Source organism: Arvicanthis niloticus, chromosome 6 (genome assembly GCF_011762505.2).
Source record: "Arvicanthis niloticus isolate mArvNil1 chromosome 6, mArvNil1.pat.X, whole genome shotgun sequence".
Classification (NCBI taxonomy): Eukaryota; Metazoa; Chordata; class Mammalia; order Rodentia; family Muridae; genus Arvicanthis; species Arvicanthis niloticus.
Window position 1 is genome coordinate 15,509,524 of NC_047663.1, and position 27,823 is coordinate 15,537,346.

At 39.9% G+C, this 27,823-nt stretch overlaps 1 protein-coding gene and 1 pseudogene across 2 annotated transcripts in view; one reads left to right on the top strand and one right to left on the bottom strand.

Moving 5' to 3' along the window:
- Smurf2 (SMAD specific E3 ubiquitin protein ligase 2) overlaps positions 1 to 27,823 on the top strand; it is a 100,208-nt gene that overhangs the window by 14,218 nt on the left and 58,167 nt on the right. The window lies entirely within an intron of this gene.
- LOC117710626 (gamma-secretase subunit APH-1A pseudogene) lies at positions 15,924 to 27,698 on the bottom strand (annotated as a pseudogene).

Consider the following 27,823-nt stretch of genomic DNA (forward strand, 5'->3'; position numbering starts at 1 on the left):
GTTTCAGCTGGTCTTCTCTAGAAGTAGGTTCCAACAGATGTGCTAGTAAGTGCAAGCAGGCGAAGAAGAGCGGGTCTTCTTCCATCTCCTGTATGTATGCCTCCAGCAGAAGGTGTGGCCCAGATTGAAGGTGTGTACCACCACCCCTGGATTTGGAATTTACTCTGTCCCATCCTGGCCTTGAACTCAGAAATATGCTTGCCTCAGTCTCCTGGGATTAAAGGCATGTACTACCTTGCCTGGGCCTAAACTTTTCATAGCCACTGTGCCTCAAGATCTGGATCCAAAGCATGTGTCATCCTATGTCAAGATCCGGGTCAAAAACCTGTGTCTTCCCAGCCTCAAGATCTGGATCACAGGTGTGACCAGTTGACAACCAGGTGCTTGACATGCTTTATTTAGATTATAGATGGTGCAAAGGAAAATAGCAAGTCAGTGCAGAATCCAGTCATATCATGTCTCTCTACAAAGACAGGTGACAGAGGCAGCAGACTGTTTCTGAGGGTGTTGGTGAGAGGAAGTCTTGGAAAGATTCTACACTGCCTCTGGGTCAGGCAGGTGATTTTCTCACCCTGAACAAAGTTTAAGTCTTACTTTTGAGAAAAGTTAACCCAGCTAGCTCCATACCCATTGCCCTGTAGGAATAAAAGAGAAATGCTTGTCTGAAAAATGAGGGCTCTGACTGCAGTCTAAATGATAAATTTTCAGCCCCTTGCCACTGCTCAGCTTCCAGAACAGTAGCAGCTAATTATGTACTTTATACTTTATGAACAAGATTTTTCTGTCAAAATTGGACAGCCCCAGAGAAAACACTTGTGAATTTTGGAGTCTCCCAGTGAAATGGCTGTGTCACCTTGCCAGATGCTGTGTAAAGAGAGCCATCGGTTGCCAAGTTGGGGTGGAAGGGCCTTTTCATTCATTCACTTTTACATAAGAGAAAAATTAGAACTGCCAGTAGCAATATCATCAGCAAGAAGCTGGGAGGAGGATCCCTTCAGAAGTCTGAAGGAAGATGGTTTCTAGCTCAGAAACCAGTGATGCCCACAAGTGAGAAGGCTGAATAGGGCATTGGAACTGCCAGGTCTCAGAACAACTATTTCAATTCCCTGCTGTCGTAGAAAGCTACTGAGAGGATATGCCCAATCAGTGATCATTCTTTCACTACTGGAAGAAGAGTGGAAGGGTGGTTGTCGTCCCCATGCAAAGGGAGAAGCAGAGAGAGGCAGAGCAGAGGAAAGAATAATGTGCAGAAGAAGAGACTAACAAGATAGGACACTGACATTCTGTGCAGTCTTAGTTTTTTTTGTTTTCCCTTGGTAGAGGGTCTGTTGTAAACTTGTTTGCAAATGACCAAAACCCAAATTTGTGAAAATGCGTTATGCAAATATTTATGCATTTATTCAGCAAAAATTATAAATTTTTTTAGAGTTTGACAGTTTTGTAGAACACAGAAACAGTATTTTTAAAAATTGTAAACTTTTATGTTGCAGTAATTTTCACACCCAATAAGCCCGTGTAAAAACATACACTCCAGTTATTATATTAATAAACTATAAGCCTAGATTGGGCAGCTCTGTCAACCACACCAACCTATTCCTCAGCTATGATACCCTTGCTACTTGCAATTTCTCCCGGCCACATGGTTCTGTGCCATCTTTTCTTCCTCCTCCTCCTTCCTCTCTTCTCTTTCCTCTCTTCCTCTCTTCTCTTTTCTTCCTCTGCTCAATCACAGGCTCTATCCTTTATTTGACCAATGAAAATGGGCAAAAGATTCACATGATATCTCATACTTGTGTGACTGCTAGTTGGAGGGCAGCCCCTGAGGAACCAAAATTAGCATCAGAAAACAGCATCTGGGCAACCCACAACACTTTCAGGCTGGTGTGATGGTGCATGCCTTTAATCCCAGCACTCAGGTGGCAGAGGCAGGAGGATCTCTATGAGTTCAAGGCCAGCCTGGTCTACACAATGAGCACAACAACAGCCAGAACTACATAGACTCTGTTAAAAAGGAAAAAAAAAAAAAGAATTTTGTTTTGTTGTAGTATTGGATTGAACCCAAGGCCTTTTGCCTACTAGGTAAGTACTGTGCCACTGAGCTACACTCCAATCTTAGAAAAAAAAAATTAAATTATTTTTCATTTTTTATGTTTATGCACAAGAATGTATGTAAGTCAGGACAACTTGGGGGGTGCTGGTTCTCCTTCCCTGTGTGGGCTCCAGGATCAAACTCAGGTTTTCAGCCTTGGCTGTAAGGCACCTTTACCCACTGAGCCATGTCATCTGCCTTGGAAGAAAAGATTTCTCTTGCACATACAAATTGTTTTTGGATTTACTGAAAATGAGTGCCAGGGACACTTTTGGGTTGCTTTATCTATTGGGTTAAATATTTTTTTCTAAAATGTAAACTTTTCTTGTCTTAGTAACATACTTACTTACAGGATTTTGCAGTCTAACCATTTGTTATTGAATGGATTTTAGCATTAAAGCCATATTGATATAGATCAGATATATACTATAAATGGATAATATTAAATTTGGAGGTAAAATTTTATAACCTGTTCTTTGAATAACTATTTTTAAATGTTATATTTTGCTTTTCTTGGACTAAAACTTTGGGAACAGAGATTTAATTGTATCAAGGTAATTCAGTGCTTTTTACAAAGTAATGCAGCCTGAGTTTGAGAGCTGAGAGTGATGGCACCTGCTTGTAATCCCAGTGCTTGTAAGGGCAGATACAGAAGCATCAGGAGGCCAAGGTTGTATTCAGCTACATAGTGAGTTTGAGGCCAGTCTAGGCTACATGAGACCTTGTCTCAAACAAACAAAAACCTAGCCAACCAGGCAAACAAAATCAATCTGAGTTCGATTCTATTCAGATGAACAGTTGTCTTTTAGTGTTTGTGAAAAACAGACTTGCAGGAACCTTCACATATGTAAAGATCAATGAGTGCTCAAGCCCTTCATATAAAAATTTGAATTATGTAATATTTACATAAACCACACATATATATCCTGTCATATCATAAACTATCCATACATAGCTTCTATTACAGTGTAAATGAATTAAATAGTTGAATAGTTGATTAATAATGAAGAGGAAGTTTATATGTTCATTATAAATTCATTTTTTCTTGAGTAATCTCCATTCCTTGGTTGAGTCCATGGATATAAACTTGTTGAGATGAAAGCTGTATTTAAAAGTCTGAAATGTTTATCATTTTTCTATTGTCAGTTAAACACTGATTATAAAATTATACATTTAAAATAAATTTTATTACATTTACTTATTTTGTGTGTATGTGTGTATGTATGTATATATATATGTGTGTGTGTGTGTGTGTGTGTGTGTGTGTGTACATGTACATGCCACAGCCTACATATGGCAGTGTGGTGGTTGAGTGGGTATAGCCCCACAGTCATGTTTGAATGAATGCTTGGCCCATAGGGAGTAGCACTATTAGGAAGTATTGCCATGTTGGAGGAAGTGTGCCACTGTGGAGGTGGGCTTTGATGTCTCATATGCTCAGGCTATGCCTAGTGTGGCTCACAGTCTCCTGCTGCCTGGGAATCAAGATGTAGAACTCTCGGGCTGGAGAGATGGCTCAGTGGTTAAGAGCACTGACTGCTCTTCCAGAGGTCCTGAGTTTAATTCCCAGAAAACACAGGGTGGCTCACAACCATCTGTAATGGGATCTGATGCCCTTTTCTGGTGTGTCTGAAGAGAGCAATGGTGAATAAATAAAAATTTAAAAAAAAAAAAAAAAAAAGGATGTAGAACTCTCAGCTCCTCTAGTATCATGTCTGCCTGCACACTGCAATGCTTCCCACTGTGATGATAATGGACTAAACCTTTGAAACTACATGCCAGCCCCAATTAAACATTTTCCTTTGTTTAAGGGTTGCTATGGTCATGGTCTCTCTTCAGCAGTAGAAACTCTAAGATGTGAGTCAGAGGACAACTTGTGAGAGTTGGCTTTTTTCCTTCCACCATATGAGTTGAGGAGGTCAAAGTTAGGTTGTTGTGTTTAGTGGCAAGTGCCTTTACCTACCAAGCCATGAAAATTATCATTAAGTGCTAGAAAAATCACTACCCAGACAGAAAACACCTTACATTTTACAATGTACTGTCACTTTTTTCTTTAAAAAACAATACAAAACAATATTTGGTCTAGAAATATGCTTTAATAGGGAAATTACTGAATTTAAAAGTAAAATTTTAACTGTGGCCCCCCACCCCTGTCTCTATTTAGCCTTGTTGTTCAGTAAGTCATTTTGGGATAGTGTTGTTTATCTTAAACTATGGAAGACTCAAGATTTGAGTCTTGTTCTATTAGAGTGATTTTAAAATGACTTCAGAAAACATTACTCAGTTTTTATGTCTTAGCTTTTAAAGAATTGAATAAGCTAAATATAAATATGTATGGCTAGTCTGTAGGAAAGATTGTACAGTGAAAAGGTTAACTTGTCTTCTCTTCCTTTTTCCATTTTCTTCCTTTCTTCCTTTCTTCCTTTCTTTCTTTTTTTCTGAGACAGGGTTTCTCTGTTAGCCTTGGCTGTCCTGGAACTCACTCTGTACTGTAGACCAGGCTGGCCTCGAACTCAGAAATCCGCCTGCCTCTGTCTCCCAAGTGTTGGGATTAAAGGCGTGCGCCACCACTGCCCGGCTTCCTTTTTCCATTTTCATGTGTGTGATGTGCATGTGTGTATGCATTTAACATACATGTGGACAAACCTATGTGTGAGTGCTTATGCATGTGGAGGCTTAAGGTTCATGTTGAGATCACCCAGAATCAATTTGGATCATTCTTTCACTTTATCCATGGAGGCAGGGTCTCAGTCAACCCAGGGCTTGCTGACATGTCTAGCCTCACTAGCAAGCTTGCTCTGGTGATCCTTTGCATTTACCCTCTGAGGCTAGAATTATAGGATGGCTCTTAAGCCTGATTGACTTTTACCTGGGTTTTGATCCAAACTCTTGCAAGGCAAATGTTTTAACTACTGAGCAGTCTCTTCAGACCTTGTTCTCTACTTTTTTTCCCCCTGGGTGTTTTTTTTTTTTTGTTTTTTGTTTTTGTTTTTTTTTGGGTCATTGTTTGTTTATCTAATTACAAAGCCTTGGCTGTTCTGGAACTTTTTAAGTAGACTGACAACCTGTAGAGATCAGTCTGCCTTTGCCTCTCTAGGGCCAAGAATAAAGGTGTACATTAGCACACCTGCCCTGTTCACTACTTTCCTAAATTGGCCTTCACATACAAGAAGTTACCAGTTTCTTCCTTACATTGTAAATTGCTAGGTGCTAACATACAGACTGCTTTTGTTTCTTGTTGGTCTATTCATTCCCTCCTCTTCTGGTAACTTTGACCCTAGTTTTCTTTTGGGAACCTTTCCTGTTTTTAGTTCAAGTAATGCTTGTGGTCTATGATGACTCTGTAGACTTAAACTCTTCAAATTCATAAGTGGAGAGAGAAGCATGGGAAATATTTAAATTTATAAAGTATGCGGAGTTAAGTTGTGGAGGGGAAAGAAAGGAACACCTGAGGTGAGATTGTACTTGAATGGTAGGCTGGGGCATCTGGGTTTTATCCAGTGAGTAGGGTTAGGCAGGTATTCTATTAATGGATCTACATCCCTAGCTGTGAACATACATAGTCATGTGAAAAATAAGTACAAATATAGCATTTCTAGAACTTAAGAACATATGTTCTGAAGAAATAGAGATTCAAGAAGTCTTTTTTTTTTTTCATTTGTACGTGTACATGACATTAGCTTCCACCCCTTCCTTGCTTGGCTTCTCATACTAAGGATTAGACTAGGGGCCTTGTGCATGCTATGCAGCTGCTCTACTACCGAGTTACAGCCCCAGTTCTTTTGTGTTTGTAAAGACAGACTCTCACTAAGTTATCCAGGCAGCCCTTGAATTTGTGGTGCTTCTACATTAGCCTCTCATATGGTTGGTTGTACCACCTCACATAACTTTAATTTTTTGAGATATGGTCTTGCTATGATGCCTAGGGTAGCACTGAGCTCCTGTGCTCAGGAAGTCTTGGCTCAGCCTCCTAAGTAGCGCTGCTTAATAAGAGGGCTTTTTTTTTTTTTTTTTTAAAGATTTATTTATTTATTTATTTATTTAATGTATGTGAGTACACTGTAGGTGTCTTAGACACACCAGAAGAGGGCATTTGATCCCATTACAGATGGTTGTGAGCCACCATGTGGTTGCTGGGAATTGAACTCAGGACCTCCGAAAGAGCAGTCAGTGCTCTTAACCACTGAGCCATCTCTCCAGCCAATAAGAGGGCTTTTTACATTGATAATATTAAACTTCGAAGTCTTTTTTTTTTAATTGCCTGTGTTCTTAAGATTTGTTTAGCCTCTTGGGTATCTTATTGTCTCTTAGGCATATTAAGCATATTAGGCATATTGAAGCCTCAGAATTGTAGGATAAGAATCTTAGTGTCATCTACAATGCCTCTAATTGAAATTGTAAAATCATTCTTTTTGCCCACTTTTCTTTCTTTCTTTCTTTCTTTCTTTCTTTCTTTCTTTCTTTCTTTCTTTCTTTCTTTCTTTCTTTCTTTCTTTCCTTGAGATAGGGTTTTACTATGTAGCCCATCTCACTTAGAGAAATCATTCATGTTATGTGAATAATAATTCCATGAAGGTAGTAGAGTCTGGAATTTAAGCTTTCACTAAAAAAACAACAACAACAAAAAAACCCCAACACATTTAGTAGTTATTCTGTTGTATGGTAAATATTTGTTTAATATTATTTTTATTGAGCTAATGCAAACTTTTTTGGAATTTAGAATGATACTAGAGCTGGGCGGTGGTGGCGCACGCCTTTAATCCCAGCACTTGGGAGACAGAGGCAGGTGGGTTTCTGAGTTCGAGGCCAGCCTGGTCTACAGAGTGAGTTTCAGGACAGCCAGGACTACACAGAAAAACCCTGTCTCGAAAAACAAAAGAACCAAAACAACAACAACAAAAAAATAGAATGATATTAGAGTAAGTATGAATGAAGATGCTAGAAAAAACCATTTAATTTTTCTGCTTCTGTTTTCATACTTTATAGGACTTTGTCTACTTTTTAAATGTAATTTTATTTTTTTTGATATCTCATGTACCCTGGTCTGGCTTTGAACTGTGTAGCTGAGATGGCATTGAACTCCTCATTCTCTGCCTCCCAAGTGCTGAGGTTATAGGTATTCATCATTATCAGGATTTTGCTATCTGTATTAAGGGACCCAATCAACTCCTAGTACCTTAGTGTAGAGGAATTTGCCATGAGCAATGCTGCCTTTTATTCTGATAATTACTGTGTGGGCTGGAGAGATGTCTTAGCATACCAGTTCTCAACCTGTAGATTGTGATTGCTTTGGGGGTCAAACAACCCTATCATAGGGGCCACATATCAGATACTTATATTGCAGTTCATAACAGTAGCAAAATTGCAGTTATGAAGTAGTAATGAAATAATTTTATGGTTGGAGATCACAACATGAGGAACTGTACTCTAAAGAGTTACAGCATTAGGAAGGTTGAGAACTATTGTTTTAGCATAAACACTAGCTGCCAAGTCTGCAGACTTGATGTTGATACTTACATGGTAGAAATAGAGGGCCAACTCCCTTGAGTTGCTCTCTGACAGTCCAGTGCTTTTCCAGGTGTACCACCCCTCAGCTCCCCCTTTATATGCTTTGTGACTTTCCATATTTTAAGTTCTTTAGATAAATCATTGCACTTAATCTTCAAGTCCATATTGCAAAGCAGATGAATAAAAATATTACCCAAAGGGCTGGAGAGATGGCTCAGCGGTTAAGAGCACTGACTGCTCTTCCAGAGGTCCTGAGTTCAATTCCCAGCACCCACAGGGTGGCTCACAAATCATCTGTATTGGTATCTGATGTATTCTTCTGGTGTGTCTGAAGACAGCAACAGTGTACTCATATACATAAAATAAAAAAATAAACCATCAATTTTCAATCTCCCTAATGCTGTGGCCCTTTAAAAAAATACACACACACACACACACACACACACACACACACAATTTTACACAAGAAAACACAGGCTCGAGCTAGGTAAGCGCTTGGGGAGCTGAAAATTTGAATTGAGACAGTCAGTTCTTACTTCTGTTTCTAAGTTAGTCTTCCCAAATTGTTAGGTCTCCTGATACAGAGATCTGGACACCCTGAACAATTTATTTGTTTCTTTTCTTTAAGAAGTTACTTTTGGTTCATTTTTCCTTGCAGCTGAGGGGGTGGGGTGAAGACAGATAAATAGCTGCCTTTTGAATCAGGTTTTAAGCTAAACAGGTTGAGTGTAAGTTTTGAATTAATCAAGTTTTTCCCTCTTGCCTGTTCCTCTTGGCAGCTACCCGAGTACAAGCCAGTTGGATGCATTTGGTTGAAATGGCACACACTGTCTGGGTAGGCTAAGGTTTGGAATATGCTGTGGTGTGGACAGTTCTTAACCGTATGGTGTGGCTTACACAGGATTGTTTGGCTAGTCTAGTTTCAGACATAGAGCTGATGGAGACATTTAGGATTAATGTGCCAACAGTTGAAGCTTCTGGAGATTAAATGCTTTGTCTTTTCCCCATTTTTTAAGAGGGAGGCTTAGAATAATCCTGGAGTGACAGGGGTGACTGACAGATGCTGAGAGGCAGTGTGTGATGGTGAAGTGTGGATCCTTTCTAATTTTTAACTTTCTTCTGTGGAGTGGCTTTTAATGCTATGAATTCAGAGATGGGAATGAACTAATGTACAGAGTGCTCAGCACAGTGCCTGGGAAGTACTGTGCACCTACTGAATGACTGTTGCTGCTATTCACAGTCTTACCATGTGTGAGCAGATGAGCAGAGTGGAATATGGAGTGCTGTTCATTGTTGTTGTTAACTCCATAAGGAGGTGGTTAAGTACATTTTGTGTTCTGAAAGAGTGCATCCTTGGACCTGCATTGGCTTTCAAAGACCAGTCAAGGTGTGTTCATCTGTCAAAATCAGTTAATTTCCTAATCTGGAACTTTGTGTAGTACCCCTCTCCTCTTTTGTTATATCTGTATGTCTCTCACTTTGAGATCTGATATAGCCTATTTCTGTTAATACCTTCTGTATTTGTTTTCTAAAAACAAATTTCTGCCTTGTTTTCATTTATGTGCAAACTCAGGCTTTGTCCAATACTCTGCTAAAACTGCTTTTGCCAATGGTACTCTAATAAGAGACTTTCTTGTTTACCTGTCTCTCTAAACAAATGATTTTCTTGTCTGTGGGGGGTACTATGTATGGTGTGCTTGTGGAGGTCAGGGGACAGTTTTTAGGAGTTGGGTTTCTTCTTTTACCATGTGCATTTCTCAGGCCTGGAGACAAATACCTTTACCACTGAGTAATCTCACTGGCCCTGGTTTACCTGTCTTTACCTCACTTTGTTTGACTTATAGATGCTTTCCAGAGACACCCAAGAGCTTTTTGAGTGCTGTAAAAAGTACATAGTAAAAAGGTTTCTGGGCCTGTGTTCTCATCACCCATGTACAGAAAGTCCTTAACTAGGGCCTTCATGAAGCATGTAAAATGCACTTGCCCAGTTCAGCTAATGGTAGGTAAACTCTGGGTAGTGCTTACAATTTTCTAATACCGCACCCATGTACAGAGTTGAGAAAGAACAGTTTAGAACCTCTTATGTTCAGTTGGTTTCAACACTGCATGAGTTGTCATTTATATCCTTCTCTCTTGCCATAGCCATTTCTTAAATACAGATTTGTAGGTTTGACAGTATTAGCACAGTTCTCTTGCTGTTTGCACCCAGCCTGTTGGACCAGTTTGGGTAGGGCAGCAGGAACTGATTTGCATTTTGGTAGGTAAGTGCTCTTTATACTTACAGAGCTGCTGGCTCCCTTTCTTCTGTAGCATTTAGTTTGAATAGGATCACATATGGATAAAAATTCCCAGATGGCTGATAACCTCTCAAAATTATTTTCTTCTTCATCCAGGTATGAAGACTTAAAAACCAAACAATACAACCTCTGGAAGGATTTTACTATTTCATGTGCCTTAACCTCTTCAATCTCCTCAAGTGATTAGTCTATCACTGTTCTCTTGTAAGGCCATTTGTTAATTAGATGTACCTAGCAATACATTTTACAAATTTAAAATATGCAAATATGTATATGATGTATATAATGAGCATGTGTCTGTAATATATACATGTGCAAAATATTTATACATGTACTTAAAAAATGCAGTTCCTTCCATGATATTTGCTATTTGAGGGTGGGATTTACAGATGGTCTTGAGAGGGACTCAAGAGTGCAGTTGCAATGCAGTTTCAGGACTCTTAGTTTTAAGCATTTGTTTAAAAAGTTTCTTTTCTGAGTTTCTCTGTGTAGCCCTGGCTGTCGTGGAACTCGCTCTGTAAACCAGGCTGGCCTCAAACTCAAGGATTTATCTGCCTGTTTGCCTACCTGGCTCTGGGACTAAAGATGTGCACCACCACACCTGATATTTCCAGGCACTTTTGTTACTTCTTCTGTGCTTTCCAAAGTGTTCTATACTCAGCTAATACTTAGAATTTTTGTTTTTGAGAGTTTTCTCTGTATTTTTCTTTAGACCCATGTAAACATTTTTCTTTCAGTCTGTGACCACGTTTATTTCTTACAGACTAGTTTCCTCTAAGCTCTTCCTGTAGTTTGAATAGGCATTCTTTGATGGTGGAAAGTTATCTTGCCTTTTATTATGAGTGCTAGTCCTTGGTTCTTTTAGTTCCGTTGTCCTGTTTGCTTTGCATGGATATGTGTGTATGTGTAGACCCACACAGTACTGCATTGTGGGTGTGCAAGTCAGAAAACCTTGAATACCAGTCCTTGCCTTCTACCTTGTTTGAGACAGGATCTCAAAAAGCTAGCTAGTCTCCGACAGCTGGTCTGCAGATTGCTCGGGATTCTCTCATAGGAGCACTGGGATTACAGACATGCTGTGCCTGCCTTTGTGTGAGCTTTGGAGGTTTGAACTCAGGTCCTCAGTCTTGTGTGTCAGGTTCATTACCTACTGAGCCATCTTTCCAATCCTGCTTTCTGTTTCTCTTCATTATGCTACTCTTTAGATTCTTTGAACATTGTTTATCTTCTTTTTTGGTATCAGTTTATTCTCTTGAGGCTTTCTTTCAACTACAGTGTTACTAGGAAGCCATGTCTTTGGATATCCATCTCTTTCTAAGATTGTCAGGAATCTTTTTCTATTGGTCCCTCTGGAAATTTAGTCTCTTTAGAAACTTGTGGCTTACCCTGGGCTGGTTGTCTTTTTAATTTTAGTGCAGTGACAATTGCTTTACTTTGCTATAAGTATTCTTCTGTATATATCTTTATAATCATATATGAAACGATAGTAGATGAGAAAAGTTATTTTTTTGTAGCCCTTGAAATAAATAGCAAAATATCATGAAGCTGCATTTTTGAATGCATGTGTACATATTTTATATATGTGTACATTATAGACTAACAATATATACATCATATACATATTTGCATATTTAAAATTTATGAAATGTGTTGCCAGTTATCTCTCAATATGATTGCATAGATGCAATAGGGATTATGGATTCTGAAGTGAGAAATTTTATTTTAATCCTCTCTACAATCAGTTTTGATATTTTGAGTTTTAGTTTTCTTATGAACAACTTTGTCTTTAAAACTAAGAACAATTTGTATGGAAAATATAAAGCAATAAAGATTTTGTTTCCCTCTTAAGAAATAGACTTAGTTCATTAAAGCAATACAAGTCCAAAATACTTCATTCATTCTGTAAAAGAATATTTACTGAGTACTTGATATGTGTCAGCACTAAGGTAGGATAGGAGATACTTGGATATTGCCTTTGTTGTAGATGGCTGACAGTGTGGTATTTCAGTATGCATTGGTAAGTCTTATGGCAGAGATACACATCATATCCTGAGAAGAGTCAGAAATGAAATCCTAATTGGACCAGGTCATCTGAACAGATGGCAAGTATCACTCTCAGTGATATGTGTGCTTCATTTATAAAGATTTATGCAGGTATATAAGCTGAGGACTAGTGAAGGAAGCATTCTATGTTTGAAGGACAATGGTAGACAAAAGGTATCTCTGTGCGATTGTGAAAAATGAGGCTGGAGAAAATGGTGGTTAGGGACCAAGTCATAAAATACTCTGTGTGTTTAGGTGAGTTGGCAAGCCTCAAAGTCTTTATGCAAGCAAGTGATGTAGTCTGTTTTCCATTTTAGAAAGCTGACTGCATCATGGATAATGGGTAGAAGTTTTTTCTTTTGTTTGGATTTTGGGGGATTTTGTTTGTTTGTTTTGGTAACTCTGTGGATTGGTGATGCTGTTAAATTTGAGGAGAGAGAAAAGTAGTTAGAATTTAATAGTGGGGAAACCCCTTGAAGCAGTTACAAGAAAAAGACTAAGACCAAAAATTGAGCACTGAAAAAAGTTTTATTGCACTGCAGGGAACTTGATCCAACACAGAGTTTAATAGGCTCTGGAGAAGGAAAAATAGAGTAAGTCTTTTAAAGCTAAACAACCACAGAATGTCTCTTGTTTCCTCTTGGAGAATCAAGGACTCTGTGATCTGCTGGTGATACAGAGAAACAGTGGTTTAGTCAGTAAGTGGCCAGTGTATGTCTTGAAATTATGGTGTATAATTTGGGGCCAGTGTCCAAACTGTTGTATAACATGGGTGTACACGTTTTTTGAACTGTACCAGGAATCTAAAAGAAACAAAAATCATACCATGTTTGAACTAAATCACCAGAAGAAGGCTGTAACAGTATTTTTTTTTTTGGTAACAGTATTTTAAAGGAACACATTAGTCTGTTTTACAGTACTATCTTGTGTAGGAACTGTCTTTCTCTGTAGTCATCAGCTTGATCTGGAGTTCCAGGGAAAGTTGTGTTTCTCTGCTTCTGGAGACTATTGTTGGATTCAGTTTAAGATTGAGGACATAGACATCCATTGGTCAGGACTGGGAGTATGTTTCACATAAACCCTATGCACCAGCACCTTGAAACTTGACTGTGGTAGTTGTTGGTGGGAGGACTTGATCTGGCCCTTCAGGTGCATTCCTTTTGAGGGAAGTTATGTATCCTTTGGACATAAAACCAAGAGAATCAGCTACAGGACTATTAATGCTACTAGCAAAAACTGAGGTTAGAAAAACTTAGAATTTTCTGAAACTTTCAGGATGCTATGAATGATAATTTCTATCTTGAAGAGAAAAATTCTGTTGAAACTCTTCAGTGAAAAAGTTTCTTGCCGGGCAGTGGTGGCGCACGCCTTTAATCCCAGTACTTGGGAGGCAGAGGCAGGCGGATTTCGAGGCCAGCCTGGTCAACAGAGTGAGTTCCAGGACAGCCAGGGCTGCACAGAGAAACCCTGTCTCGAAAAAAAAGTTTCTTGATATAGTTTCACATGCGGTGAGCAGAGTGCATATTTGAGTGCTACGTGTGGAGTGGTGACTGTAAGACCTTCCTGGGTAATTCCTTTTCTGTTTTAATCTGCCCGCCTGCCTGCCCACCTGACTCACCCCACCTTTCTTCCTTCCTTTCCTCCTCCTTCCCCTCTTCCCTTTCTTTCTTTTTCTTCTTTTTCTTTCTTCTGCCTCTATCTCCTGAGTACTGGGATTGTTGTTCTAGTTGGTTTCAAACTCTCAAATCTTCCTGTCTCATCCTCTAGATTATAGCTTTGTGCCACCAGGCCCGGAGTATTGAGTATTGTCATTTAAAAAATAAACCATTCAGCAGTATTTAACTAGAGTTGACAAAAGGAGGAGTCTGTAAGTTTAGAGCCTGGAGACAGTTTGAACTCTTTTTGTTGTTGTTGTTGTTTTGCTCTCTCCCCTGCCCACCCACAGGGTTTCTTTGTATAGCCCTGGCTGTCCTGGAACTTGCTCTGTAGACCAGGCTGGCCTCCAGAAATCTGCCTGCCTCTGACTCCCAAGTGCTGGAATTAAAGGCGTGTGCCACCACTGCCTCAGTTTGAATTGGGGTCAACTTAATACATTTCTTCATGTTGATAGAATCTTCAGGCCAAAGAGTACTGCAGTCTGATCTGTGTTGAGTTCAGTAAGCACAGGAAGCAAAGGGTGATTTAATTTAGTCTTGTATATACCTTTCTGAGGTTATTGAGAAGGTACCTTCTGTAGAACATTCAATTTGATAAAGTATTACAAACCAAGATACAACCCAGTAAAAGCTATCGGAGGCACTTAGGTTCTTTTCTGTTGAACTACTTAAAATTGGCAAAAGTTGTGAGACTGGAAGGGTTATAGGTATGTTAGAAATACTGTTGTTATTTTGTTAGCACTTAGTGCACAGTCGGAAGGGGTTTAAACTATAAATAGAAGTCTCTGTATCCATGAATAACTGGCCCCTAAACAGAAGATTAAATGTATATTGACTAACAAGAGCACATCATACAAGAGTGCTACCAAAGTGTTGCTCAGCCTATGAGATTCCTGTGTTTCTACCTGACTGGAAGAGCTCACTCAGTTTTTAAGGACAGACTTCTAGTACTGATTTCTTTGTGTATTCACTATTTTCTCTTGTATAATTCTTAATTCTTGCCTTTGTCATTCAGAGGAAAAGGTAGTGAGTAGTTGAGTAAAGTTGTTTAATTTGATGTGACATGAGGATTTTTGAGATTTTATTATTGTGCTTTGACAATATTTTGTTATATTCCATCTGGATAACCTATTTGCCAGTTCACTGACATTTTACTTACCAATGGCTATTTCTGGTTTTGATTTACTACAGGGAACTGAAATGGTCCTTAGTGTTATTATCTAAAATATTACCTGAAAGTTTTCCAAATTTTGTGTGTCTCCCCCCCCCATTATAAAGTCCTTTTTATTAGTCAAAATCACAATCATCTTGATTAAAAGGATGGAATAGCCCACCCTCAGCAGAAAAACAATACAGTGATAGAAAACCTCCCCAACCCTCCCACACCCCAATTAAAAACTAGAAAAGATGTCTGCCCTCTTGGCCTGCGATTCCATGGTAGTCTGACTCCTCTGGGGCACTGCCATGGAGTGGACCAACCCCCACAGCACCCTCCACTTCACATTAAGATACGAGTTCCAGTGGTACCAGTTCCCAAACATGCATTTCTTTCCTTTCCCCAGGACCTGGGACCAAAGGGGAAACAGGATAGAAATAAACCATAATCAGCAGATTCAGGAGCAGAAGCACCGCCTACAGAGGTTAAGGAGGCTCCTAGCATACCTCCTCCCTCTCCCCACTTAAAAAAAAAAAAAGGCATTTTGGGGGTCTTTATCATACCAAAAATGGTTCCTTTCAGACCTGAGAAAAAGACCAAGATGTCCAGTCTGGGCAGGAGATACTGAACTCATCTACCCTTGAGCCTCTAGTAACTTCATCTCCAGGGCCATGGTTAAACTAGGTCCCTTTTCTTGACAACCTGCACTGTCCGGAACTGGAGATGGAGAAATACGGGATGAGGAGATCAGGAGGGCACTCCAGGTCTAGGGGTTCCCCCCATGTTCCCTCAGTCCTCGGGTGGGATGCGCAGGGCAAAGTGCACCATCACCCGTCTGTCCTCCTGCCGGTGACCTGCAGAGGGGAAGCGGGGTGAGTCATGGACTGGGTGAGGGCAGAGCACTGACACATGGGGAGACCTGGTCAACAAGGGGGTCCCCAAGTGGTGGGGAGAGATGCAGATTCAAACCCACCAGTCCCTGACAGGCTGCACTTAGGCTGATCCTGATAAAGCTTAGAGACTACAGGTCACAAATGGACAACGCCAAACCTGGAAGGAAGTGGACACATCAGCGAGGAGACGGAGGATGAGGGCAATGGCCCCGGGCTAGGGCTGTGTTCAGTCATGGGCAGTGGACAGGCAGATAGGATCTGTTGGGCAACCAGTCCAGGTAGTTAGTCCTTACACGAAAGGCTGTGCTGGATACTTCGGAGGGAGCCTCCGGCTGTGAATGATCACCCAGAACTCCATGGAAACGGTGACTGCATAGATGGGCAACAGGCTGGCCTCATACCAGGGGTTCAGGAATGTCAGTCTTGATGTCAGAAGGTGACTCCCAACTACCAGACCCAAGACCCAGTACCATCTCTTCTCACAGGCATCAAAGAACACAACTCCCCAAAAGGTATGGAGCAGGATAATGGCTGCTGTCAGAAAGGCTGAAGTCAGGAAGTAATAGGGTGAGTCTCCATGAATCCAAATCACAATCAGCCAAAGTATTGATAACAGAGAAGACACCACTAATGATACCGAAGGACAGACCAGAAACATAGGCCATCTGTCGGATGGAGATGAGTGATTTTTTTCGTCCTCACTTAGTGATGCTAAGTCCTCATCTGCCTTTTTAAGGAGCTCGTAGTAGGCAAAACGGAACACTTCCTGTAGAAGGACAGAGACAGCATCACCAAAAAGCAGGAAGCCATACTGGAGCCGTGCATCTGATTGGTCTGTCACATGGACCAAGATGAACCAGACCACAGAGGTCAAGAGCAGGGAGACCAGCCAGAAAAAGGCTCCTGCCACCAGAATGATAACCCGAAGCGGTCTCCAGCTACAGTGATCAGGAAAAGGGCGAAGGCTGGGTTGAAGGCGACAAAGGTGCATCCGGAAAAACACAGCAGCCCCCATGACTGGACAGCTGGGGGAGGGAGGGAACCATGGCCAAGGGAGGCGAATTGGAGCAGCTTCCCCCCGACCCTGGGGAAGGGGAGGGGAGCTGCTGAAACCCTGGACGAAGGCCCGCCTGAAGCCAAAGAGGGAACCCCAAATTTTGTGTTTATGAATGATGTTTGTGATTTGTACTTTTGTCCAGACTATTTTGGTAAGAAAATCTCTGGGATTGTCCTAAGTGAGCATGTCCCTTTTCTTTAGCTTAAAACAACAGCTTCCTTTTCCGTAATGATAATTGATCTGTATTAGAGTCCTGCTCTGGGGAAAGTTTTTGTAATTGTCTTTTGAAACAAGATCTTACATGGCCCAGGCTGTCTTCAAACGTAGGCAGCCAAGGCTGATCTTGAATACTTGATCATCCTTCCTCTACCTCTCAGATGCAGGAATTACAAGCATGTATTAGCATGCCCAGCTCCAGCCTGGTTCTTGGGAACCATTTTTAGGGAAACTAGTATTTTAAAACTTTTGTTCTGCTTGGCCTGGGTCTATAAATGTCTGAAAGTATTCTAAGCTCAGGAAACATGAGTCTGCAGTCCCCTAGGGCCAGAGTTTACAGACAGCACTGACGAGGCTAGTGATGTAGTTCCATTTGATAAGAGTGCTTGTAGTATTCCCAGCACCACATAGACTGTGACACATGTCTGTAATGTCAGCATTTGGGAGATAGAAGCAGGATGATTAGAAGTTCAGTGTTGGAGCTAGAGAAATGACTCAGAGGTTAAGAGGTCCTGAGTTCAATTTCGAGCAATTACATGGTGGCCATAACCATCCTGTGCCCTTTTCTGTCCTGCAGGTATACATGCAGGCAGAACACATAATACACATAATATATATATAACACATATTATACATAATAAGTACATCTTTAAATAGGTTCAGTATCATTTTTTTTTTTTTAATCTACTTTGTGAGTTTGAGGCCAGCCTAGGCTACATTAGACCTGTCTCAAAGACCAGCCAACTAAACCAAAATGACTTTGGTCTTTAATTGTAACTGTGAGGTTGTCTATCCTGAATTAGCTTTGCTCAGCAACAGGAGAGGAGATAAGACTGTAACTAAGGCAGGAAGATACAAGGAAACTCTATTATGGAAGAAATGTCAGGTGTTTACATGAAGAGTTAGAATATTAGGATTCCAGAAGATGGAGTAAAGGATGAACTTTCAAGGCAGGAAGTCAGGACAGAAAGCTTACTTGAATCATTAGATGTCTTCATGAGTCAGTTTAAGAAGGCAGAGTTTTGTTTTGTGGACTTTTTATCTCCTTTTGTTCTATGTGTGGTTGGGGGGATAAAGGCCTTCACTGGAATTGCAAGTTCCCCCAAAGTACCTTCTGAAATTATAAATTGCCCTTGTTTATATTATAGTATTAGACACATGGATAAATTTGGACATTATAGCATATAAGACTGAGGGTCTTGATAGGATTTGTTTTTGTTTCCTTTGTCATAGACAAATTGTGACTAGAGTACCTAAGCAGTTGGGATGATCCTGTAGTCTGATATCCTTTTGCATTTCCCCATACCATGTCCCAGAGATAGATCTTAGGTAGATGATGGAACATACATAGAATAACATCCACTTGATTTAGTTCATCAAAGATGAGACAAAATTTGTTTTACATGTCTACCCAGAGGTACTTAGATGGTCCTAAACCAAAAAGTTATGAAACTAGGACAGATGAACTCAGCAGAATCACTATTAGAAGGTGCCAGAAACTTGGTAAAATCTAGGACTGGGTTTATCAGGGGTTGACTTAATTATATGATATTCCAGAAGCCTTCAAAACTGTTAAAATATTTTTATATTTATAAAGTTGCTAGAGGTCAGAGATAGTTCACTAAATGAAAGAACTTAATTGTTAAGCAGAGAACCTGATCCAGCACAGACTCTAAGCTCAGGGATAGAGAAATAGAGTAGTCCTTTGCAGCCAAGAGTCTTAATGGGTAAGCCACATCTTTGAGTGGTCTTGTCTGGTGATACCCAGATTTATTGTGGGTAAATTGAGATCTGCCTGGAGGTGATCTGTAGTGTACATATGGTATGGAATTAGGACATCTAGTGGTTCCTAGTGATACGGTATGTCTGCGTTAGGATTATGTCACCCAGTCAGATGTGTACTGTGGTCAGCAGCTAGGTGGCCTGGGTAAGTAGTAGTAGCATTCAGATTTGAGGATGTAGATGCTGAGAGAGGTCAAGTTTGTATGGCAAGCACCTTTGCCTGAGGAGTGGTCTTGCCAGCCCTTGTTGTTCTTTTTATGCTTGTAGTTTTCTCTACCATGTTTCTAGTGGCCTGCATTTATCAGTGGATAAATTTATCTGTTTGGTGATTTGCTTTATTAGGTATTGAAGAACTACAGTTTTACAGTCAGAAAGTTTATTCTGTTTACATTGTTGTACAAACTGGACTATTGTAGCTAGAGACTGTTATGGAACAGTGTCTCTTCTGCTCTTCACTAGACAATAGGCACAGTGAAGGCTGTTATTTATAAAGGACTCCAGTAGATAGTAGGGCTAAAAGAAATGGCTAAACACATAGAAATAATTTGGGTTTGAATAAAAGAAATTATTAGGTTAAGAATCAAGGAGTGAGTTTCATTATTTACTACTTGTTTCTTTTTTTGGAAGGCTGTGGGGAGGAAAGGATTTATTTCATCTTACACTTCCAGGTGACAGTCCATCATTGAAGGGAATCAAGGCAGGAACCTGGAGGCAGAAGGTGTGTAGAGGCTGTGGAGGGGTGCTGCTTACAGACTGGATCCGACCACTGGCTAGTTTCTTAATCCTAAGGATTTGTCAGTGATTTTCTTAGGATTTTATTGATTTGATAAATATTTGAGTGCATATAATATTTAAAATTACATAACAACCTGTAGGTGATACATAAGTAAGCCATATTAAGAAAAAAAAACAGCTTTCTGGGACAGAAGGTAAGATAAAGTGTCATATGAAATCCTGATATATCACTGTGAGAAGGAACTTGGAATCAAATGGAGTTAGTGTGTTCTTAGAGGTTCACAGGAAAAGAAAAATTAAAAACTGAAAAAGACTAGAGTCAGTAATAGTTCGGCAGAGGATCTGAGTCTGGTTCCCTGCACCCATGTCAGGCATTTCACAACCACCTGTAATTCCAGCTCTCCTTGCCTTTGTGAGCACCTGCACCCACATGCTCAAACTCACGCACAGACACATAATTAAAAATAAAATAATTAAAAAGAAGAGAGTTAGCTCTCCTAGAAGAGGTGTACACTCTCAAAATAGATGTATACTGTTGGTTTGCCTGTAACAGTCTTGGGCCACCCTTGCTGTTCCTTAGGATACACCTTTGTAGGGTTAAGGAAGTCACTATGATGTTTGATTAAAAGTTGAAAATTGAATCTAGAATTTGAGAGTGAGGGGAGGGAGGTGTAGACAGACAGCCATATATATATGAACCAGAAAGACAGCCAGCCAGAACAGGTCTTACATGGAATTGAAGTTTAATAGAGCAGATCTAATTCTTAGGGCTAGTTGGAATAACCGCATCTGAGGTAGTTGGAGTATCATGGATAAAGCTAAAGTAGAAAGGTCTTCATCTTATGTAGGAGAGACAAAGAAGATTGTCTAGTTGAGGAACTAATATGAGAAAGATGGAATCACTAACATTTTAAGACAGATAGATGATTTATCATTCTTATTTATGAGGTGACAGAGTAGGAGGAGTTACAACTATTATAATATTTCCTTTTTATCACATATTTGTAGGGTTGGTTTGTTTGGTGCGTGTGTGTGTGTGTGTGTCTGTGTGTGTGTGTGTGTGTGTGCGCGCGCGCGCGCGTGCATGCGCGTGCATGCATGCATGTGGGTATGTCAGAGAGCATGTGAGGCACTTGTGATACACATTGGTTAGAGGACAACTTGTGGGAGTCAGTTCTCTCCACCTCATAAACTATGTGGCTTCTGGAGATTGAATTCAGGTTACCAGGCCTGGTGACAAGTGCCTTTACCTTCTAAACTGTCTTGCTGCTCTACAAATCTTGTTTCCTTTAGTGTGCATATGAAAATGTAACTAACATGCTTATAGGGTTCAGTCAGTATATTATGTGGGGAAGTTTTTTGGCACATTGTAAAATATGCAGCTATACATAAGTGAGCATTGAAAATGGAAACAGATTAAATAGAGAGTTAGACATTTGCTCCCTGGGTGTTTGAAAACATGTCATGCAGTTGTAGACCTAGAGTGCTCCTGTGGTCCTAAGGAAAAGGGGGCTCACTAGGGAAACTGATAAATTTCATCTCGAATAAGTAAAATTTGAAGGGCTGGTGAAGTGCCTAGTAAGGAGTGTGTGTTTGGCAGTTGAAATTGGCTTGGAGGTTGCTTGAGAAGTGAAGCTAGACATACAGATGGGGTTTACTTGCCAGCATTTACTAGAAAACTTAACTGAGTGCATAAGCTCTGCTATGGAGTGCCCTACTCCCATGCCAGCTCATGTGTCAAAGCTAAGGGATACTATCTGTAGATGGAGCCTTTGGAAAGGAATTAAGTCAATGAAGATAGAACGTTCATGAATAGGATTAGTAGTAGATGCAAGAGAAGGTTCCCTTCTTTGCTTTGCCAGGAATACGGCAAGAACATGCCTGTCTACACACCAGAAAGAAGGTTTTCATCAGACACCCAGTCTTCTGGCACTTGGTCTTGGACTTTACATCTTCCAGAATTTTGAGAAATAGTGTTTGTTGTTTAAGCCACCCAGGCTACAGTATTTATTTTGGCAGCCTGAGCCAAGATAAACCTCTTGTCAGATTATGAGAAGACTCCTTTCTTGGTAGTAAACAGATCTCACTGGACATTTTAGAGGAGAAATAATAAAAGTAGCTAATATGTACTGAGCATTTTCTATATTAAATATTAATATTTTAAATAATTCATATATTGTAATCTGTTTAGTCTTTCAAACAACATCATGAGATACTGTTTTATGTAACTTATAGAAGTCTCATTTTCAGAAAAAGTCTTTGGAGTATAGTTTCATTAAATAGTGTTCAGGATTACACACCAGTAAAATAGTAGCACCAGACTCAAATGCAGGCATTCTGACCTTGTTTAATAACCCTTGCGTGATACTTAAAGCTTAAACCAAATTACACTCTTTCTAGTGTTGCTAGAAATAAAAGGTAAAGGACATTTGGGAGTGGCTAGGAAATGATGCAGACCTGTCTATATATAATGTTAAACTACAAATTTCAAATAAATTATAAATGCTATATACTTGAACTGTACAATAACACATTCAACTTGGTGTTCTGAGGAAGAATAAATTATTGTGCAGTGTAGTTTAGGTATACTCTTCTATTTAAACATTTTAGATTTCTTTATTTTTAGAAATTTTAGATTTCTTTATTTTTATTCTATGTATGTGCTATGCCTGTTCTTATGTTTGTGTACCAAGTGTGTACCTGGTGCCTGAGGAGACCAGAGGAGAGTGTTTAGTCTTCTGGAACTGGAGTTTCAAAATGGTTTTTAACTGGCATGTTGGATCTAGGCACAAAATCCAGGTCCTCTGGAAGAACAGCTAGTGTTCTTAGTCACTGAGCCATCCTCTCCAGCCCCTAAGTATACTCTTCCAACCACTGGGACAGCCATCAGTTATGAACAGGTCTGTTTGAAGGAATACATCTAGCAGTGGTAGTTGAGTTTTGAAGTGTCTTAGTTAGGGTTACTTTTGTTGTGATGAAACACAATGACCAAAGCAGCTTGGGGAGGAAAGGATTTAAGGCTTAAGTTTACACATCACAGTTCATCTTCACAGTTCGTTATCAAAGGAAGTCAGAACAGGAACTCAAGGAGGGCAGAAACTTGGAAACAGGAGCTGATGCAGAGGCCATGGAGAGGTGCTGCTTACTGGCTTGCTCCTCATGGCTTGCCCAGCTTGCCTTCTTATAGAACCCAAAACACCAGCCCAGGGATGGCACCACAACAGACTGGGCCTTCCCTAGTTAAAAAAAATGCTCTTCAGGCTTGCCTATAATCCTATCTTCTGGAGGAATATTTTTAATTGAAGTTCCTTCCTCTCTTACAATTTTAGCTTGTGTCAAGTTGACATAAAACTATCCAGCATGATAGTAAAGAATAGTGTTTGGCCTGCAAACAGAATATAAGAGAATTGATGTATAAAAAACAGTATGTTTATGTATTTTCATTCTCAAGTTGGAGAAAATAATTCATAGAAATACTGGTTTAAAATACATAGCTGAGGGGCTGGAGAAATGGCTCGGTGGTTAAGAGCAACTGTTCTTGTGGAGGACTCCAGTGTGGAGTCCCAGCATCCAAGTTGGGAGCCTCAAAACCTGTGACTCCATCTCTAGAGGATCTGATGTTCTCTTCTGTGACTCTGCAAGCACCTGCATGCATGCATGTATAGCTGTATAGCCCCATACATATAATGAAAAAAAAATAAATCTAAGAAATTATATGTAGCTGAAATACTTTCAAATAGTTTTCCAAAATACATTTATTACCATGTATTTAGGTTTGTATTTGGTACTTTTGCTTTTTACAAAGTTCTGTAATAACTTTTTGTTTTTGAGATAGGGTCTTACATAGACCATGTTACCCTAAACTTACTATATGGACTTGAACTTCTGGTCCTTCAGTCTTTGCCTTTCCAGAACTATGAATAGACATATACTACCACTCCTGTACCTAGTTTATGTGGTGTTGGGGATGGAATCCAAGGCTCCACATGTGCCACACAGGCATGCTGTCAACAGAGCTACGTCCTCAGCTCCTGTAGTAATATACAGCAGTTATAGGCTGCTGCTTTATGTATCAGTGATCAGGAATGGTGCACATGTCTTTGGAGCAGTGGGCCAACTTGTTGGGACTCATTGAGAGGTGTTGAACTGGATTTTTGTATTAAGTTTTCACAGTGTTGGTGTAAGCACAAAGAACATGAAGAAAGTATATTGGTTAAAATAGCCTTGATGGGGCTTGCAGTGGCAAGAAGGTCAGAAATTAGCATTTATCCTCAGCTACAAGAAACCCTATCTTTAGGGGCTGGAGAGATGGCTCAGCCTTTAAGAGCCCTGACTGCTTGCTCTTCCAGAGGTCCTGAGTTCAATTCCCAGCAACCACATGGTGGCTCACAACCATCTATAATGGGATCTGATGCCTTCTTCTGGTGTGTCTGAAGAGAGTTACAGTGTATTCACATAAAATTACATAAAATAAAGTCTTAAAAAAATAGCCTTGATAACTAAGTTACAGGAACAGTATTGTAAAAATTGGTTTGTTTTTGTTGGGTGAGCAAAGAAAAGTAGGATATCTGACTATCTTTTCTCCCTTTCTTTGAAGCTGTTTCATTCCAGTGAGCTCATAATTGGAATGCAACTGCGATCTGAGGAAGAAGGGGAAGTTTGTCAAGGATATAATGAGAGCGTTACTGAAATTAAGTGTAGACAACCATCCATTCTAAGTACAATTGAGGAAGAACAGCAGGACACTCTTTTACTACAGCTGGGCATTGTGTTGATACTGTTACAGATGCTTGCTTCATATAGGCAACTCCTTTCTAATCAGAAAAGGAAAATGATTGATAACCCCAAAGTGTGATAGCAGCCCTTCCAGGAGTGGTTTTTCCAGTTACTACTTCAAAGACAATATAAAAAGGATTTGGTTTTTTGGGGGGGTTGGGGGGGTTACTGGACAGAATTTATAAATATTTCTTGCAAAAGTAACAAAAGGCATTTTAACCAACATAGTGGCATATTCCTATAGTCCCAGCACTCAAGAGATAGAGGCAGATGAATCTTGATTTAAACAAAATTTTTATGTGTTTGTGTGTATGTGCCTAAATGTATGTACATATGTATGTTTGATGGTTTGAATGTAAATGGTGCTCGTAGGCTCATATGTTTGAATGTTTGGTCCTCAGTTGATATGGCCAGTTGATATATGATTTGGGAAGTATTAGGAGGTGTGTCCTTGTTGGAGAAGAGGTTTCAAAAGCCCAGACCAGGCCCAGTGTTTATTTGTCCCTCTCTATCTGTCTGTGGATCAGTATGTAAATCTCGCAGCTACTGCAGTCTTTGTATGCTTCCCATCATGATGATAATGGATGAACCTGAAAATGTAAGCAAACAATTAGTGAAATGCTTTGTTATGGTGTTTCTTCACAGCACTAGAACAGTAACTAAGGTGTGTGCGTGCGTGATGTCTGATGTCTGTGTGCCTGCGTGCGCACACACGTGCATATGTGTAGAAGCTCACAAAGATCAGAAAAGACCAGCATATCCTCTGGAACTGGAGTTACAAGTAGTTATGAGACTGGAAACTGAACTCAGGTACTCTGCAGGATCAAATAGATGCTCTTAACCACTGATTCATCTCTCCAACCCCTAGATTTGAGGACAGCAGGATTACACATAAGGATTCTAATTCCCCATCAAAATGGAGTATTTATGGCATGATAATTGAGTCATATCTACCTTGTGAGCTCTGAGCTCAAAGGCTGTATCTTTGTGTCTATACAATCTATCATAGTTCTTGGCATAAAGTTGAGTACTTAAGAAATGTCAAGTGAAAGAATGAAACTAGGCCTTAGGGTACACATGTGCCTTTAATGTTAGTACTTGGGAGCCAGAGGCAGGTGAGTTTGAGGTCAGTCTAGTCTATATAAGGAGTTGGAGGCCAGCCAGGGCTATACAGTGAGACTATCTAAAAAGGGGGGGTGGGTGGGTGAAGGGTATTGCTTATCAATTGGCTTGTTCTGTTCTCAGTAATCATCTCGAGGGTTATGTTTGTATCCATATGAAATATAGAGACATTACCAGCATGCTAATTCTTAGTAACTTTCTCATAGCTGTCATAAAATACATGGCAGGGACAACTTGAAGAAGGATTTACTCTTGGTCTCTGAGATGTCAGTCCGGTTACATAGAGAGGGCCTGGTAGAGCAGAGCAGTTCACATCATGGTGGCCAGAAAGCAGAGTATAGGGTCATGGCATTATGCTGGCTTTTCTTTTATTCCATCAGTGTTCTAAGCTAATAGATTGACGCCATGCATGTTCAATGTCTTCCTCCTTAATGAGTCTTCTCTGCAAACTATCTCATAAACACATACAGTGGGATGCCTCACTGATTGGTAATTCTAAACCAATAAAATTGACAGTGGAGATTAGCTATACAAGTTTCCCTTATTTAAATTGATTAAATCATCATTTTAAGCCACTTATTTACATAAGAGGTAGGCAGACTAGAACAACTTTGGGAAATATAGATTTAAGAGCACAAAATGTTTGGAGGAATTCGAGATGAATATTATCATGATCAAAGTAGCATAACAGAAAATCTATGCATCTCTAGCTCATTTAAGACATTATGCCTGGGCTGGAGAGATGGCTCAGCGGTTAAGAGCACTGAGTGCTCTTCTAGAGGTTCTGAGTTCAATTCCCAGCAACCACATGGTGGCTCACAACCATCTGTAATGGTATCCTATGCCCTCTTCTGGTGTATCTGAAGACAGCAACAGTGTGCTCGTATACATAAAATAAATAAATAAATATTTAAAAAACAAAAAGGACATTGTCCCTAATGAACTGTATAGTGAGTGATAGTACTGTAGTATTAAAGTGCTACATTTGTAGTTGTCATTGATCAAAATTAGCACATACTTGGTTAATATCTGAAGTGAGTGTAATGTGTTAACAAAATTTAGTGAAAATTTAATCTGTAAGCATTTCACATTAATTCCAATAAGAAGTGTACTAAATGTTGAGGTACAGCTGGTTGGATGGGAGAAAGTCTGACCTCTTCAGCCTTTGCTGATGTGGCACACTTACTGTTCAAGCTCTATCCCACTGTTTTGCTGTTTTACATTGTATATACATGTCTCTTAAGAAACACTTAGACCAGTGTTAAGAAACACTTAGGGCAGTGGTGTCGCACGTCTTTAATCCCAGCACTTGGGAGGCAGAGGCAGGCGGATTTCTGAGTTTGAGGCCAACCTGGGCTACAGAGTGAGTTCCAGGACAGCCAGGGCTACACAGAGAAACCCTGTCTCGAAAAACCAAAAAAAAAAAAAAAAAAGAAAAGAAAAAGAAAAAAAGAAAAAAGAAAAAGAAAGCAAGAATGAAACAGTCTTGGTTATACTTTCCATAGTTTCTATTACCAAAAATGAGACTAAAAAATTATATACACTAGATATACATTTCTCAGAAGCCCTTGATACATACCTCCTTAGGGGAAGGTTTGTTACAGTGGCATACTCAGGAGTTTGTTATACTGAAATTAATAAATTCTTTGAAGATTTATGGAGTAAATCTCCCATAATTGATACTGAGGATGGAAAAAAAAAGCAGGGGCTGTGGCTCTACTCTCCGAAATAGATTTCCAAACAATAGAGCAGTACAGCAAAGACTAGAGTAGATGACAGTTGTTTATGCAAGTGAGTAAAATTACCATTTTTCAGATCTTAGATTGATAATCTTCAAAATGACAAATATAAGGTGTTGCTTTGAGAGCATTAAACAATATATGTAAAAACTGCTTCCACAAAAATTTGGTTGGAAGGGCTGGAGAGATGGTTTATCTATTGATAGTGGATCCTGCTATGGCTGAGGACCTGGATTTAGTTCCTAGCACCCACATTTGGTGGCCTACAATTGCCTGTAACTAGCTCCAAAGTATCCAACATTCTTCTGCCTTCCATGGGCACCTACACATGAGATGCCATGCAGGGACTCATGCAGGGACACACTTACACAAATAAATAAAAAAAAACTTTGTTTTTAAATCTGTTTGGAGCTGATGAGATTTAGTGCTAGGAATAGTAGTCTGGGGCTTGGGACATGGCTAAAGTTAGTACAGTGCTTGCTGTGCAAGCATGATAACCTGAGTTTGGATCATTTGCATCTGCGTGAAAAGACAGGCACAGCATACTGACCTGTAATTTTAGTTTTGAGGATGTTAGAATCACTAGGGCTTACTGGTGTCAGCTAGTCTAGCCAAGTCAGTGTGCTCCATGTTCACTGAACATAGGAGAGTGAGGTAAACATCTACTAACATCAGCTGCTGGTCTCCACCCATGTATATATGTGTGCCCACACAGGAACTATACCCAGCCTGCTTACTATAAACTGGTGAGAATA